At 43.5% G+C, this 17,704-nt stretch overlaps 1 protein-coding gene across 1 annotated transcript in view; it reads left to right on the forward strand.

Annotated features, from left to right (window-relative positions):
* The first annotated feature begins 4,852 nt into the window (after positions 1–4,852).
* LOC106605073 (zinc finger protein 516) overlaps positions 4,853–17,704 on the forward strand; it is a 68,540-nt gene continuing 55,688 nt past the window's right edge. Inside the window, exon 1 of the mRNA XM_014200347.3 lies at positions 4,853–5,576. The gene's annotated coding sequence lies outside the window, so the exon portion shown is untranslated. The remainder of the gene's footprint in view (positions 5,577–17,704) is intronic.

Consider the following 17,704-nt stretch of genomic DNA (forward strand, 5'->3'; position numbering starts at 1 on the left):
TTCAACTACTTGTCAACAAGTAAAAGCCGTCTTAGTGCATTCAAACAGCTAAAAATGACCCTGCTAGAGGCAAGCCAAGCCCTGTATTTAAAAGACACTGATGAGAAGGGAGAGTTTTTCCTTCCTTTCTCCTCCATATAATGTGTCCTCAGCTACATACGATGAGGCCATCAACGAAAGAGAAACCATGCATGGCAAGGAATGAGAAAGTACTTCCTGCCTCTGTGCTCCAAAACAGGATATGTATGCAATGTATTCAATAAGCTGTAAAGGTAGGGTACGATGACAATGTGCAGTTCACCTCCTCAGCTCAGGAATCATATTATCCTCTTAGTTGTATTTTTGTCCATGCCATTCTGGCAGCTTACTGTATAAAACACATACATTCACGTCATAGACTCCTGTTTTGTTTTTGTTGTTTGTTCTCGCGGCACCTTGTCTGTGTGCATGCTTCTCTTGCTTTGAATGATCTCGTTCCTATACGTGTGGCAGCCGGTATTGTATGTGTGAATGAGGTAGGGGGGATACACAGTGTGTGTGCATGTGTGTTTGTGCCTGCATACGTGCATGTGTGCCTGTATGCGTGCATGTGTGCATATCTGCATGGGTGAGTGTGTGCCTGCACGCAAGTCGTGTGCATGTGTATGTCGAGGAGAGTGGGTTTTAGACAGTGATAATTCTGGTGAAGAGAGGCAGAGGAGGGGTGGGTGGAGAAAGGAGAGCTGAAGAAGACAATGTCAGCGCTGCAGCGGCATCACTGTGTGCCGTATCCATCAGGCTCCCTCCTCCTCCTCCTCCTCCTCCTCCTGCAGTCACTGCTGTTAAAATGCACTGCCAGAGACACACACACACACACACACACACACACAGCCCCCACAGGAAATGGGTTCACTTCCTGGGTTGGCTGCTGGCTGCGCAGGAGTCCACTTTCTCATCCAAGATGAACATGATATTACATGATTACACCACATTATTATATTAGCGGAGGAGGATGCAACCTGGGACTTCCCAATCAATCGCCTTATTCCCTATCTGAGGCAATACTTGTCAACACAATCACACACCCAATAAACAATGGCAGGCATCTACTCCTATTACACAATAATATGGACCTGCACCAATATCCACTTCAATAGTAAAATGCAGATGAGACCAATGTGTAATGCCTAGAGGTCAAGTATAGTCACCTTTTATTAACGGTGCACAACACATTTTACAAAAGAACAGCATTTTAATGTTTGTGCGACGCCGTGTGGTGTTCACCACCAATCCCGGGTGGTTGCCTGTTCTGTTGGCATTGATAACAGGGGTTGTTGTGATGTAATGCTTTGTGTTGCATGTCAAGGCCAGTGGTCGGATGTATTCCCCGGGTCCTGAACGACGTGGCTAAAATAGCATGATCAATGGAGGGGGCGGATCCCCTCTCTAAGGCCACAGTGGAACTTGATAAGAGGGAAAATCAAACAGTGCTTTAAAAAGACTGCGAGGTGGAGGAGAGAGACAGAGAGAGAGAGACAGAGAGAGGGGGGGTGGAGAGAGAGAGGGGGGGACAGAGAGAGAGAGAGAGAGAGAGAGAGAGAGAGAGAAAGGAGGGGCGTTAAGGAAACTGATTTTTTTTAAACTACGAAGGATAAGGGATGGAAAACAGAGGGTAAATAGAGTGTTAGTTATTTGGCTCTTATTCAAAACAAGTAATCTGATATATCACATGAATATTTTATACTGTATAGCCTTATGGTGGGAATTGCGTGTGCTCATGATGTGGTCATTGGCCGTGAGGTAACAAAGCCCTCCCCTTCAATCCCTGTGGTAAGGCAGTAAGGTTGTCAGTGCACACCAAACAGCTGACAATTAGCAAGGTGTCAATATTGCACTGGGAGCTAATTGAGCACAAGGGGCTGTGGTGTCAGTCAGTTGTGTAACACACCTTCACTGTTACTACAAGCTAGCTCAACTAAAGGGCTTTTATAAATATAGTCTCTGTCGCGTTCCTGTATGAGTGGAATATTACATAGTGTATGGCATTGTGGGGAATACAAGTAGAAGCTATTAAAAGCCTGTCCTGAGGTTAGGACCAGCATGTGTTTGTGTGTGTGTGTTGTTGTGTGTGTTTGTGTGTTTTTGTGTGTATGTGTGTGTGAGTACGTGTGCACTACACTAGTTACTTGTGTGTGAGTATGAATGAAGCCTAGAAGGCTAGGGTGACATTGCTTCAAATGACTCATTGAAGTTTTGTTACAACCCTGAAAGCAGCGTTATTGCAGTGTGAATAAAGAACCTGCAACAGGACATTTGACAAATGACAGGGAAGCCTCTTGAATGAGTGGCTTACAGAGGACACCTTGTCTATTGACCCTCCCTGCCTCTCAGATGGTAGAGATAGAGGGAACTTGGAGTACGACCCCTCTATTGTCACAAGATGCATCTCAGAGCACCAGTCTAAGTCACTGCAGAAAAACTTAAAGAGGAAGGGAGCTCTATAGCCATGGTGTTATTATATGGCATTGTGTGTACTGTACACATGTTCAGTGCATATACCTTTTTTAAAGGGTAACTACCTCTCCCAAAATAATGATTTATTCGCTTGTCTTTGTGTATGTGTGTGTGCGCGTGCGCATGTGTGTGTGTGTGTGAATATACAGTGCCTTCGGAAAATATTCAGACCCCTTGACTTTTTTCACATTTTGTGACGTTACATCTTATTCTAAAATGTATTAAATCGTTTTTTCCCCTCATCAATCTACACACAATAACCCATAATGATGAAGCAAAAACAGGTTTTTAGAATTTTTTCAAATGTATAATAAAAAACATATATATATATATATATATATATATTACATGTACATAAGTATTCAGACCCTTTACTCAGTACTTTGTTGAAGTACCTTTGGCAGCAATTACAGCATTTTGGGTATTTTTGGGTATGATGCTACAAGCTTGGCACACCTGTATTTGGGCAGTTTCTCCAATTCTTCTCTGCAGATCCTCTCAAGCTCTGTCAGGTTGGATGGGGAGCATTGCTGCACAACTATTTTCAGGTCTCTCCAGAGATGTTCGATCGGGTTCAAGTCCGGGCTCTGGCTGGGCTACTTGAGGACATTCAGAAACTTGTCCCGAAGCCACTTCTGCATTGTCTTGGTTGTGTGCTTAGGGTCATTGTCCTGTTTGAAGGTGAACCTTCGCCCCAGTCTGAGGTTCTGAGCGCTCTGGAGCAGGGTTTTTTCAAGGTTTTTATGATCTCTCTGTCCAGAGATTCTTGTTTCTCATGGTCTGAGAGTCTTTAGGTGCCTTTTGGCAAACTCCAAGAGGGCTGCCTTTTACTGAGGAGTGGCTTCTGTCTGGCCACTCTACCATAAAGGCCTGATTGGTTTAGTGCTGCAGAGAAGGTTGTCCTTCTGGAAGGTTTCCCCCATCTCCACAGAGGAACTCTTTAGCTCTGTCAGAGTGACCATAGAGTTCTTGGTCACCTCACTGACCAATGCCCGATTGCTCAGTTTGGCCAGGTGGCCAGGTCTAGGAAAAGTCTTGGTGGTTCCAAACTTCTTCCATTTAAGAATGATGGAGGCCACCGTGTTCTTTGGGACCTTCAATGCTTCAGAAATGTTTTGGTACTGTTCCCCAGATCTGTACCTCGACACAATCCTGTCTCGGCGCTCTGAGGACAATTCCTTCGACCACATGGCTTGGTCTTTGCTCTGACATGCACTGTCAACTGTGGGACCTCAATTTAATTTACCACAGGTGGACTCCAATCAAGTTCTGGACACATCTCCAAAAATTGTCAAAACATGTTTTCGCTTTGTCATTAGGGGGTATTGTGTGTAGATTGCTGAAAAAATATATATTTGATCCATTTTAGAATAAGGCTGTAGCCTAACAAAATGTGGAAAAAGTAAAGGGGTCTGAATATTTTCCAAAGGCACTGCATATGTTCATGCCCATGGAAGCCATTGTGAGCTAGAGGGTGGTGTGTCAGTGCATACCGATTCAAGGGCTTGTGGCTGATAAGATGTGTCAGTGACTTAAATCACTGGTACATCAGAAGTTAGGAAGAAGGCTTCTTCCCTATGCATGCTAAGCAAACACCCCTATCATTGGCTTACTCACTGCAATGCAGATGTGAATCTACCCACAATCTACATTTAATCCAAAGTGGCACAATTTAAAAGTTCTCTCATATTATCTAGGCCTCTTATTTTAAATTCAACCTACCATAGTCTAAAGACAATTTAGGCTGTTCAAGAAATAACCCTCAATGTGTCTTTCAAATCGGTGTGCTTATACAGCCTTCCTATGCTAGTGAGTCTACAAAAACCGGCCAACCTACCACACAGATATTTTTTCACTGAAACAGTATATTATTATTTTGACCTCTAACACCACAAGTGAATTCCACTGTATCAAAAATAATAGATTAGGTTACATATCCTGTATTAATGCAATTGACAAATGAATACACTTTGCTTTTAGCAATCATTACAGAATTAAAATGTAATTTCACCTTTGTAAAGATTTTAATATAGCTAATACATGTTTAATAAATGATATTTTAATAAAATGCCATGGTGTTGTAGCGAACGGAGGGCGCAGGAAGCGAACTGGGTCTCTGGAAAGGCACACCACGTATACATCGTACCAATAGGGTTAACTCACTTTGTGGAATTGTAATGTGGCTCATATAACGAGGGCTACACTGCCCCATCCGAGGAGGAAGGTACGTCCCCATGCTTCGACTAACTTAAGTCTCACGATGCAATCCGATGGCCCCACGGCCCCCATCCCACTTCTGACACCGATATAGCTAACGAGGGGCGTGGGAAGCGAACCCGGGCCTCTGTGAAAGGCATACAACCTACGCATCGTACCAATATGTTAACTCGATGGGAATTGTAACTTGGCTCATATAGCGTGGGTCGCTACAGTATATTACTTATAATTACCTAAGCCAATTAGAAGTTAGGGTAGTTCAACTAGGCTATTTGTTTTGGATTTATCTGATTCATCTGTCTGTAACCGCATGCATTCCAAACGGCTGTTGTCTATGACGTCCGTAAGCAGGTTTGAGAACCTGTCTGAATTGAATCCAAATGGTAACACATTGATACTCAATATTTTGGCGAATATACAAGTGTTAGGACGACATGTCATGTCGTCGTGTATGTCAACCGAAGACTTGATTTAGTATAGTATCAAGAACTTTGTGCTGATGGAGACAATAGTAAATAGTTCATTTAATGCGGGAGAGACCATCCACAGCACTGAAAGGTGATTCTGTGAAACGATCGAGGCGCAAACGTCTTGGTTTTGCTCATAATGTAACACAGTCCAGGAAATAGGCTATACTTAGGAGTTAAAGAAGCAATTTGAGGCTTTGCTTATCGTCATTGCTCGAGAGGAATCAAGCTCATAGTGCATTGAATGCTTGGAGACCGATGACTATCCCGATGTCACAGTGGTTTCGACTCACTCAATCATATGCACTTCAACATACAGCGCATGCTTTCACCTTTGCTTTCGCCTATTCTTTGGGAGTGCTTCCAGGATATTTTTTTTGATCACACACTTGCACACAGGTACGTAACTATATTAGATTACATTGATGTTTCGCTTCCGTGTGTTTGCTGAGGGTTTTGAATGGCAGCCGAGTCGAGGAGTTTGAGTAGGAATATGAGCAAATACGAACCTATTAACCTACTCGAGACTATATCAAACAAACAAACACAACAAACACAATAAACGTTCCATTATCAATAGTCTGTATCAATAACGACATTAGTACGTGGTTATATCGTATGGGTTTGATAGAGCTGCCCTAATACAGGCTACCTTTGCTTTGTCATATTCTTGAAAATGTGAAGTTGAAAAGGTTGCTCTGTTATCATGCAACATCAAAACCCAAGGGATTAATCCGTTTGGAGGAACGATATTGGAAGAGCTTGGTTGACTAGATTCATTATTGTTGTTTTATAATCATAGTCAATTATTAAATGGCTATTTAATATACTTTGATGTTTGTTCCTTAAAACAGGCAGAGACAGAGGAAAGCACATCCATATTAGGAAGTCAAATGTCCTACATTTAGGCCTAATAGACATGCCATAGCTGTCATTTAGTTAGAAGAACATGGCACAAATGTCATGCGTTCATAAGAGCTGATTTTGAGATCGTACCCAAAAGTCCCCAACAACTTAAATAGCCTACCATCAAAATTAGTTGGAGCTCATTAACATGTGGCGGGGGTGGGGAGTCGAAAGATGCGGGCTGGGTGGGGGTGTCGGAATCAGCACAACTTTTGAACCACATGGTATTCATGTTTTATTGTCCTTTATAAACTTCAATAAACCATTGTGGACGTATGTCCTATGCTCTACATGGGGAAGCCTAAATCTCCTATACATGGAGATGTGTGTGACATTGTGGAAGGAAGAAAAGCAGGAGGGCTGTGCCTTAACAATCACAAACTAGTGTCCACGTAGCGCAAGGGAGCATATCACAAGTCTGCGCACATATTTCCGGCAATTAGGCTACGCGTAGCCTATTCAAACCTATTCAAACCTACTGTGCCTATAGCCTTTACCGAATTCTGCCAGTAAATAAAACCAGTCAAATATGTAAATCCATGTTAAATGTTTTTTTTGTATATATATATATATATATATATATATATATATATATATATATTTTTTTTTTTTAAACATGGATTTACATATTTGACTGGTTTTATTTACTGGCAGAATTCGGTAAAGGCTATAGGCACAGTACCCAAATCTATTGCCGTATAGGCTAACAATGAAACATGAAGGCCTCAACAATTTAAGCCAGCTGTGGGTTAGTATGCAATGCATAATTTTGATTCAACTTTTCTGTTTCCCTTTTTTCAATCGAGCAGCCTGTCCTCGGTTCTAGTTGCAGGGACGTCACCCGCGGGTGCTCTACATTCTTAGCGCAAGTGACACGAGAGAGAGAGAGAGAGAGAGAGAGAGAGAGAGAGAGAGAGCGGGTGACAGACAGGGAGACAGACAGACAGAGAGAGAGAGAGAGAGAGAGAGAGCGGGTGACAGACAGGGGCAGACAGACAGACAGACAGGGAGAGGAGAGAGAGAGAGAGAGAGAGAGCATGGAACCTGTACAGTCCTACGGCAACAAGAGAGCAGCGCGAGGAAAGTACGCGAGAAACGTTTCATGCAATGGAACTAATAATTCATAGAATAAAAAATATGATAGCGGAACCGGCACTCTCGAAATAGTGCCCCAAGTAGTCTAGGCTAGGCCTATCTGGAGTAATTCCCTCATATTGCATAACCATACCTCTCCTAAGGGAAAACGGTTGTCCACTGTCTTACTGGGAAGGAAGTCGCTAAATACATATTATTGTTCCTGGTTGCAGGTCTGAATGGTATTATAGCCTCAGACAGACTTCTTCGACTGGCTAAAGACTCAAAGCATTAATTTCCTTGCCCCTGTGAATACAGTGTTACTTGATGAGGAATGGGAGTGGTCATTAAATTAGGCTACTATTTAGTTTTATTTGCTTGTGCCCTGATTTGAAGAATGTCATAACATCAAAACATGGCTGTTTTGTTTCGAGGACATTGCAACAATGTATCAGTATAGCAGTGTACTTGTCTGGCTACATTTCGGCAACAATGTAGTGTACAATCATTAAGTGTTTTGAATGACCCTGCATGCTGAAAAAAGTTATGATGTAGTCCTACAACAAGACAAAACTTGAAAGATGGAAAATAACTTGACATGTTTGATACAAAGCAGACTTTAGCAGGCTAATAACAGTGCAGTGGTCAGCATTGGGGACAGTTGCCTTAGCCTTGCACACCTGTTTTACAGGATGCAGTTGTCATCTCTGGCGGAGTCAGGTTTCAGACGTATAGGACAATTGTATTCACCTTTCAAAAGTCCGCTGATGAAAACAGTTTTTTGAGATCCACAATCTCTTCCGTGACATTTGGACATGATTGTAACACATGACGTAGCCTAATTGCATTCTCCTTCAGAATTGAGTAGCCAATGAAATGAAATGATCATCCACTGGAGCGCCACCTGACGTAATAGGACTACATATTATCTTCAAATTCATTACAGTAAAAAGGTATCCATCCAACCTTTTTATCAGAGTAAATTACATGTCGCATAAAAAAATTTCATGACAGGCCTGATGGAAACATCATATTTGTTGGTAAACTTTCCAAATGTCAACTAAACAAATACTCTAGGCAAGGTGGGATCTTTTTGTGTTGGTAAAAATGTTTGTGCGTAAAACGCTTTTGTGCGCAAATATTGATATAATAACCTTTATATCGAAGTCAATTTGGAGTCACGAAATGAGATGTTATTTAGTCCTCCCACTACGACTCGGGAAAGCATGCAGTTTAGTAAGATACAGATGAAATAACAGGTTGGTGAAAGTGCAAGGTGGCAAGCAACATCCAACAACAACAACAACATCCACCTTTTCAATAAATATTGAGCGTCTTATTCCGGTGACATGATGATCAATGCTTGGCTGCAGTTTAACAAATAAACATAATCTCGCTCTTTTGTCCGTAATAATCTCATCATGTAGGCTATACCTGCACTGTATACGCAATCTGTTGGCTAGAGCGCATGTGCATGTGCACGTGCTAATACCGGAGTGGACACATTAGCTAAATAAAGCAACACATTTTTCTTTTGTGACAAAACCATTAGTAGAGTTGAAAATGCGATGGAAACCCTTTTCATTTGCATTTTTTATTAGGTACATGGGAATTTAACCTTCTATGGCATGATTTTTATTAATTTATTTTTTTTTGGGGGGGGGGGGGGAACAATGTGCTACGAGGGTACTGAAACACCAAGGTTTTCTATAATACATATAAGTGGAATAAGGAAAACAAGCAATATATGCATTAGAAAAAGTTTTATTTTGACAAACATAAATCCACAAATGGTTCCAACCAATCACAATTAGAAGCTTTAAAGTCAAAACATCAAACAATCAAATGAACAAACTACTACTAATTACAACTAACACCTCATGTATAAATGATTCTCACATTTCATATGAACATATAAACCAACATCCAAATGACTGTGTGTTTGTGATGTGTGGAGGGGTTAGCCTGTGTGTGCGGGTATATGTGCGAGTGTGTGCGTGTGTTTCAGTGTGTCTGTGATGCGTGGGTTATTGTTTGAATCAGTGTTACTCTTTTTGACAAAGCACACTTTGATTTCCTATTCTGTGTGGAACCTCAGGAAGCAGTTGCTGGTGGATGTGAAACAGAGGTGGACATCTCATTTCCGCCACTTGGCTTTTGGTGTACATGTGCACCCTGGTACCTTGCATCCCCCCTTCTTTTCAGCTATAATCATCCAGTAGGCTGTGGCATCCAGGCACACATCAGGGACTGGAATTGGAGCAGCAGGTCCTTTTCTCCTCTTCTCCCCATACTCACCAGCAATTGTGGAACCTCGACGACCTTTCTTGCTCCCGACTCTTTCCACTTTTGCATAGGCCTTCAGCGATGTATGGCTTGAAGGTATGCAGCTTAATTTGTTCCTTCTTTCTCATGCCAGTGCCTTCACAATCTCTTCGGTAGAGCAGCCAGGTGGTCACGATGATCATATCCAGGAAGTGGAACACCAGCCGGGGGTACCACTTCTTTTATCTGATTTTGTTCCGATACAGTGCAATCACTGAGTCAAGCAGATCCACCCCACCCATATTCTTGTTGTATTCTTTCACCACAGCAGGGCAGGGGACTTTGGTGATCATCTTTCGCTTGCGATCCCACCTGTCAACCTCGGTGACTGGGTGGGCTCCAGTGTAATCACTCAGAAGGGTCACTGAGCGGTTATCGTACCACTTCACAATGTGCAAGGTGGTTTCTCCAACCATGGCCATCTTCTGTTCAAAAGATCCACGTCCTGCTCTCTTCAGCTCAGCATCGCACATCAAGTCAATGCCTGGTAGTCTGTTGCCATGAACAGTACCAGTGCAGTGAATTCCCTGCTGAGCCAGTGTGAGCACGAGGGACACTCGTAAACCAGTTGTCGAAGAAGAGCTTGTAGTTCTCTTGCTTGGGTATAGGCTGGGCCAGGCAGTGGACAATGTTGCCACTTGCTCCCACATCTGCTAGCTCGAGGTTGTGCAACTCTCCCTTAGATTTCTAAGTTGTGTGGGACACCATCAGAGCCAGCCAAGATGAGTATCTTGTAGCTTCAATCTATTTCTTCCCTTGAATGGGACCATCTGCTCATCAACAGCCAGCTTCTCACCCATTGGGATTGACGTCAGTTTTGAGGTTAGATGAGTGACCAGTGGTCGGTTCTTGTGGAGTGGATCATCATTTTCCTCCTGTCTCTCTTCATTGTTACTGAATTGCAGGGATTTTTTGATGGCCTCCTATCTATTCAGTATCATGGTGCCAGCTACTTGGGACACTGGGCAGGCTTTGTTCCAAAACATGCGGGTGCCTGGTAAACCAAACAATGACATGTACACCACAATACCCAGGAACTGCTCCAATTATTTTGTTGTGAGGTTAAGGGGCTTGTTTGCGTTACATTATATCACATATAGATTTGACTGCCCTACAATAACTTCCAGAATGTCTTCAGAGAAAAACTGCTTGAAGTACATATATCATCAGATCTTGAAAGCAGTTCCTGCCATTCTGAGTAAGCATTGAAGTATGCGTTATGGGGTGTTCTGCACCAGGGTAGGCGTGGAAGATCAACCTCTGCTACATCTTCATCCTCAGTCTCAGTCTCATTGTCAACAGACATATACCCATCTTCATCCACTGGCACACACACACACACACACACACACACACACACACACACACACACACACACACACACACACACACACACACACACACACACACACACACACACGTTACTTTGCTGACTGACCCCTAACTGACCCCTGACCTCCTAACTGTCTCTCAAACCTGATTCGGGGATCCACTCTTCCTGACTCTCCTCAAGCTCACTGTCCTCACTGTCAGAGGGAATGACCCTAACTGCTTGATCATGTTCCTTCCGCCTATAAAATGTTCTTGTGTCCATTTCCTGTAAGTATCAGTAGATAGTAAAGTAAATACATTGACTATGGTCATAATTATGCATTCAAGCACATCTCCACACTTTAGCATGATATTGCCTAAACAAAAGTGGTCTAACTGCACAATGTTGCCCTGAGGCAACGAACCAAAAAACACAGTTTTAGTATATAAATAAAAACGAAATAAGTCTTTAAACAATCAAATATACTCCTTTACATACTCATGCACATGTATATATACACTGCTCAAAAAAATAAAGGGAACACTTAAACAACACAATGTAACTCCAAGTCAATCACACTTCTGTGAAATCAAACTGTCCACTTAGGAAGCAACACTGATTGACAATACATTTCACATGCTGTTGTGCAAATGGAATAGACAACAGGTGGAAATTATAGGCAATTAGCAAGACACCCCCAATAAAGGAGTGGTTCTGCAGGTGGGGACCACAGACCACTTCTCAGTTCCTATGCTTCCTGGCTAATGTTTTGGTCACTTTTGAATGCTGGCGGTGCTTTCACTCAAGTGGTAGCATGAGACGGAGTCTACAACCCACACAAGTGGCTCAGGTAGTGCAGCTCATCCAGGATGGCACATCAATGCGAGCTGTGGCAAGAAGGTTTGCTGTGTCTGTCAAGCGTAGTGTCCAGAGCATGGAGGCGCTACCAGGAGACAGGCCAGTACATCAGGGGACATGGAGGAGGCCGTAGGAGGGCAACAACCCAGCAGCAGGACCGCTACCTCCGCCTTTGTGCAAGGAGGAGCAGGAGAAGCACTGCCAGAGCCCTGCAAAATAACCTCCAGCAGGCCACAAATGTGCATGTGTCTGCTCAAACGGTCAGAAACAGACTCCATGAGGGTGGTATGAGGGCCCGACGTCCACAGGTGGGGGTTGTGCTTACAGCCCAACACCGTGCAGGACGTTTGGCATTTGCCAGAGAACACCAAGATTGGCAAATTCGCCACTGGTGCCCTGTGCTCTTCACAGATGAAAGCAGGTTCACACTGAGCACGTGACAGACGTGACAGAGTCTGGAGACGCCGTGGAGAACGTTCTGCTGCCTGCAACATCCTCCAGCATGACCGGTTTGGCGGTGGGTCAGTCATGGTGTGGGGTGGCATTTCTTTGGGGGGCCGCACAGCCCTCCATGTGCTCGCCAGAGGTAGCCTGACTGCCATTAGGTACCGAGATGAGATCCTCAGACCCCTTGTGAGACCATATGCTGGTGCGGTTGGCCCTGGGTTCCTCCTAATGCAAGACAATGCTAGACCTCATGTGGCTGGAGTGTGTCAGCAGTTCCTGCAAGAGGAAGGTATTGATGCTATGGACTGGCCCGCCCGTTCCCCAGACCTGAATCCAATTGAGCACATCTGGGACATCATGTCTCGCTCCATCCACCAACGCCACGTTGCACCACAGACTGTCCAGGAGTTGGCGGATGCTTTAGTCCAGGTCTGGGAGGAGATCCCTCAGGAGACCATCCGCCACCTCATCAGGAGCATGCCCAGGCGTTGTAGGGAGGTCATACACGCACGTGGAGGCCACACACACTACTGAGCCTCATTTTGACTTGTTTTAAGGACATTACATCAAAGTTGGATCAGCCTGTAGTGTGGTTTTCCACTTTAATTTTGAGTGTGACTCCAAATCCAGACCTCCATGGGTTGATAAATTGGATTTCCACTGATTACTTTTGTGTGATTTTGTTGTCAGCACATTCAACTATGTATAGAAAAAATAATTTATTAAGATTATTTCTTTCATTCAGATCTAGGATGTGTTGTTTAAGTGTTCCCTTCATTTTCTTGAGCAGTATATTTTTTATATAAAGTTATTTCAATTTAAACATGTTAAAAAGTGATTTTATCTTACCAATTGGTGGCTCTGTGTCCCATGCGGCTTTGCTTCCTGAAAGGACTGCTCCACCCCCAGACAAAAGGCCACACCCACTTCAGCCCCTTATTTCGTTGGACACAGACATGTCAGGTGATATATATACTGCTCAAAAAAATAAAGGGAACACTTAAACAACACAATGTAACTCCAAGTCAATCACACTTCTGTGAAATCAAACTGTCCACTTAGGAAGCAACACTGATTGACAATAAATTTCACATGCTGTTGTGCAAATGGAATAAACAACAGGTGGAAATTATAGGCAATAAGCAAGACACCCCCAATAAAGGAGTGGTTCAGCAGGTGGTGACCACAGACCACTTCTCAGTTCTTATGCTTCCTGGCTGATGTTTTGGTCACTTTTGAATGCTGGCGGTGCTTTCACTCTAGTGGTAGCATGAGACAGAGTCTACAACCCACACAAGTGGCTCAGGTAGTGCAGCTCATCCAGGATGGCACATCAATGCGAGCTGTGGCAAGAAGGTTTGCTGTGTCTGTCAGCGTAGTGTCCAGAGCATGGAGGCGCTACCAGGAGACAGGCCAGTACATCAGGAGACGTGGAGGAGGCCGTAGGAGGGCAACAACCCAGCAGCAGGACCGCTACCTCCACCTTTGTGCAAGGAGGAGCAGGAGGAGCACTGCCAGAGCCCTGCAAAATGACCTCCAGCAGGCCACAAATGTGCATGTGTCTGCTCAAATGGTCAGAAACAGACTCCATGAGGGTGGTATGAGGGCCCGACGTCCACAGGTGGGGGTTGTGCTTACAGCCCAACACGTGCAGGACGTTTGGCATTTGCCAGAGAACACCAAGATTGGCAAATTCGCCACTGGCGCCCTGTGCTCTTCACAGATGAAAGCAGGTTCACACTGAGCACGTGACAGACGTGACAGAGTCTGGAGACGCCATGGAGAACTTTCTGCTGCCTGCAACATCCTCCAGCATGTCCGGTTTGGCGGTGGGTCAGTCATGGTGAGGGGTGACATTTCTTTGGGGGGCCACACAGCCCTCCATGTGCTCGCCAGAGGTAGCCTGACTGCCATTAGGTACCGAGATGAGATCCTCAGACCCCTTGTGAGACCATATGCTGGTGCGGTTGGCCCTGGGTTCCTCCTAATGCAAGACAATGCTAGACCTCATGTGGCTGGAGTGTGTCAGCAGTTCCTGCAAGAGGAAGGCATTGATGCTATGGACTGACCCGCCCGTTCCCCAGACCTGAATCCAATTGAGCACATCTGGGACATCATGTCTCGCTCCATCCACCAACGCCACGTTGCACCACAGACTGTCCAGGAGTTGGCGGATGCTTTAGTCCAGGTCTGGGAGGAGATCGCTCAGGAGACCATCCGCCACCTCATCAGGAGCATGCCCAGGCGTTGTAGGGAGGTTATACAGGCACGTGGACGCCACACACACTACTGATCCTCATTTTGACTTGTTTTAAGGACATTACATCAAAGTTGGATCAGCCTGTAGTGTGGTTTTCCACTTTAATTTTGAGTGTGACTCCAAATCCAGACCTCCATGGGTTGATAAATTGGATTTCCATTGATTATTTTTGTGTGATTTTGTTGTCAGCACATTCAACTATGTAAAGAAAAAAGTATTTAATAAGATTATTTCTTTCATTCAGATCTAGGATGTGTTGTTTAAGTGTTCCCTTTATTTTTTTGAGCAGTGTATATATATATATATCTATACATATATATATATATATATATATATATATATATATATATATATATATATATATATATATATATATATATTTAGATTTTAGAATATAAACTGTAGCGAATTGGATGGAAACCTAGCTACTAACCACGCTTCCATCCACAGTTGTTATGCAAGTAAAGTCATACCATATGAAAAAAAAAATATTGACAGCTGTGATTTCCTAAATGTCGACAGATCATTTTTCGTTTGAAATTGGTGGTGGAAAAGCCTTTATGAGAAATTTTGATATGATAACCATCATATTCGATGTAAACTTGAAGTCACGTGATGATATGGTGTCTGGTCCTCCCACTATGATTTGAGAAACCATGCAGTTTATTAGGCTACAGATTAAATAAGTTATTATGCACTTCACAGGGTGGTGAAAGTGCACAGTGATTTTGATGCTTTCCTATAAATATCGAGGGTCTTATTCTGGTGACATGATGATTGAGGCTTGACTGCCATTTGACAAATACAAATATTCTCGCTCTTATCCATAATAATCTCAACATGTAGACTAGCCTACCCGCACAAACCACCCACATTGTATCTGCGAGCTGTCTGCTAAAGTGCATGTGCCAAGACCACAGTAGGCACATTTGCTATTTAACTCAACAGCTTTTGTGACAAAACTCTCAGTAGAGTTGAAAATGCAATGGAAACACATTGAACTTTCAATTTGTTTTCGGTACATGAAAACGTAAGTGAAAAAGTAAATTTTGTGTGCACTATGTCATCATTGACTGACTATTTTCTGCAACAAGTCCGTTTGGTAGAAACACGTCAATGGTGTTCTTTATGTGGAATTTAGAATATTCACATGAAAATCTGTCGCCAATTGAATGGAAATCGAGCTTGTGACTCAATGCGATAGATTTGTATGGCTTTGTGAGAATGACACTTGACAGGCACATTTACTAGTCTTTCTGTAAGTTTACAATTTTACAAGAGTAGGGGATGTTATTGTTGTTGTTTCAGTTGAATTAAAGTCTGACATGTATTGAAATATTATTATCTTAATAGTCTAAAGCTAAAGTACAGTACCAGTCAGAAGTTTGGACACACCTACTCATTCAAGGGTTTTTCTTCATTTTTACTATTTTCTACATTGTAGAATATTAGTGAAAACATCAAAACTATGAAATAACACGTGATGGTGATGGTGGTTTGCTGGTGACACTGTCTGTGATTTATTTAGAATTCAAGGCACACTTAACCAGCATGGCTACCACAGCATTCTGCAGCGATATGCCATCCCATCTGATTTGCGCTTTAATTAGTTTTTTTATTTCACCTTTATTTAACCACGTAGGCTAGTTGAGAACAAGTTCTCATTTAAAACTGCGACCTGGCCAAGATAAAGCAAAGCAGTGTGACACAAACAACAACACAGAGTTACACATGGAATAAACAAACATACAGTCAATAATACAATAGAAAAAAGTCTATAGACAGTGTGTGCAAATGAGGTAGGATAAAAGAGGTAAGGCTATAGGCTATAGTGGTGAAATAGTTACCATATAGCAATTAAACACTGGAGTGATAGATGTGCAGAAGATGAGTGTGCAAGTAGAGATACTGGGGTACAAAGGAGCAAAATAAATAAAATATATAACAGTATGGGGATGAGGTAGTTGGATGGGCTATTTACAGATGGGCTATGTACAGATGCAGTGATCTGTGAGCTGCTCTGACAGCTGGTGCTTAAAGTTAGTGAGGGAGCTATGAGTCTCCAACTTCAGTGATTTTTGGAGTTCGTTCCAGTCATTGGCAGCAGAGAACTGGAAGGAAAGGCGGCCAAAGGAGGAATTGTCTTTGGGGGTAACGAGTGAAATATACTGTTGGAGCGCGTGCTACGGGTGGGTGCTGCTATGGTGACCAGTGAGCTGAGATAAGGCGGGGCTTTACCTAGCAAAGACTTATGCTTGACCTGGAGCCAGTGGGTTTGGTGACGACTATGAAGCGAGGGCCAGCCAACGAGAGCACACAGGTCGCAGTGGTGGGTAGTATATGGGGCTTTGGTGACAAAACGGATGGCACTGTGATAGACTGCATCCAATTTGCTGAGTAGAGTGTTGGAGGCTATTTTGTAAATGAAGAGTGTTGGAGGCCACGTAAGGAGAGTTGTATAGCATTGAAACTCATCTGGAGGTTAGTTAACACAGTGTCCAAAGAAGGTCCAGAAGTATACAGAATGGTGTCGTCTGCATAGAGGTGGATCAGAGAATCACCAGCAGCAGGAGCGACATCATTGATGTATACAGAGAAAAGAGTCGGCCCGAGAATTAAACCATGTGGCACCCCCATAGAGACTGCCAGAGGTCCGGATAACAGGCCCTCCGATTTGACACACTGAACTCTGTCTGAGAAGTAGTTGGTGAACCAGGCGAGGCAGTCATTTGGAAACCAAGGCTGTTGAGTCTGCCGATAAGAATGTGGTGTCGAAGAGTGTTGACTGAGTCGAAAGCCTTGGCCAGGTTGATGAATACAGCTGCACAGTATTGTCTCTTATTGATGGCGGTTATGATATCGTTTAGGACCTTGAGCGTGGCTGAGGTGCACCCATGACCAGCTTGGAAACCAGATTGCATAGCAGAGAAGGTACGGTGGGATTTGAAATGGTGATCTGTTTGTTAACTTGGCTTTCAAAGACCTTAGAAAGGCATGGTAGGATAGATATTGGTCTGTAGCAGTTTGGGTCTAGAGTGTCTCCCCCTTTGAAGAGATGGATGACTGTGGCAGCTTTCCAATCTTTGGGGATCTCAGATGATACGAAAGAGAGGTTGAACATGCTAGTAATAGGGGTTGCAACAATTTCGGCAGATCATTTTAGGAAGAGAGGGTCCAGATTGTCTAGCCCGGCTAATTTGTAGGGGTCCAGATTTTGCTGCTCTTTCAGAACATCAGCTATCTGGATTTGGGTGAAGGAGAAATGGGGGAGGCATGGGCAAGTTGCTGTGGGAGGTGCAGGGCTGTTGATCGGGGTTGGGGTAGCCAGGTGGAAAGCATGGCCAG

This window comes from Salmo salar, chromosome 05 (genome assembly GCF_965601325.2).
Source record: "Salmo salar chromosome 05, fSalSal1, whole genome shotgun sequence".
Taxonomy (NCBI): Eukaryota; Metazoa; Chordata; class Actinopteri; order Salmoniformes; family Salmonidae; genus Salmo; species Salmo salar.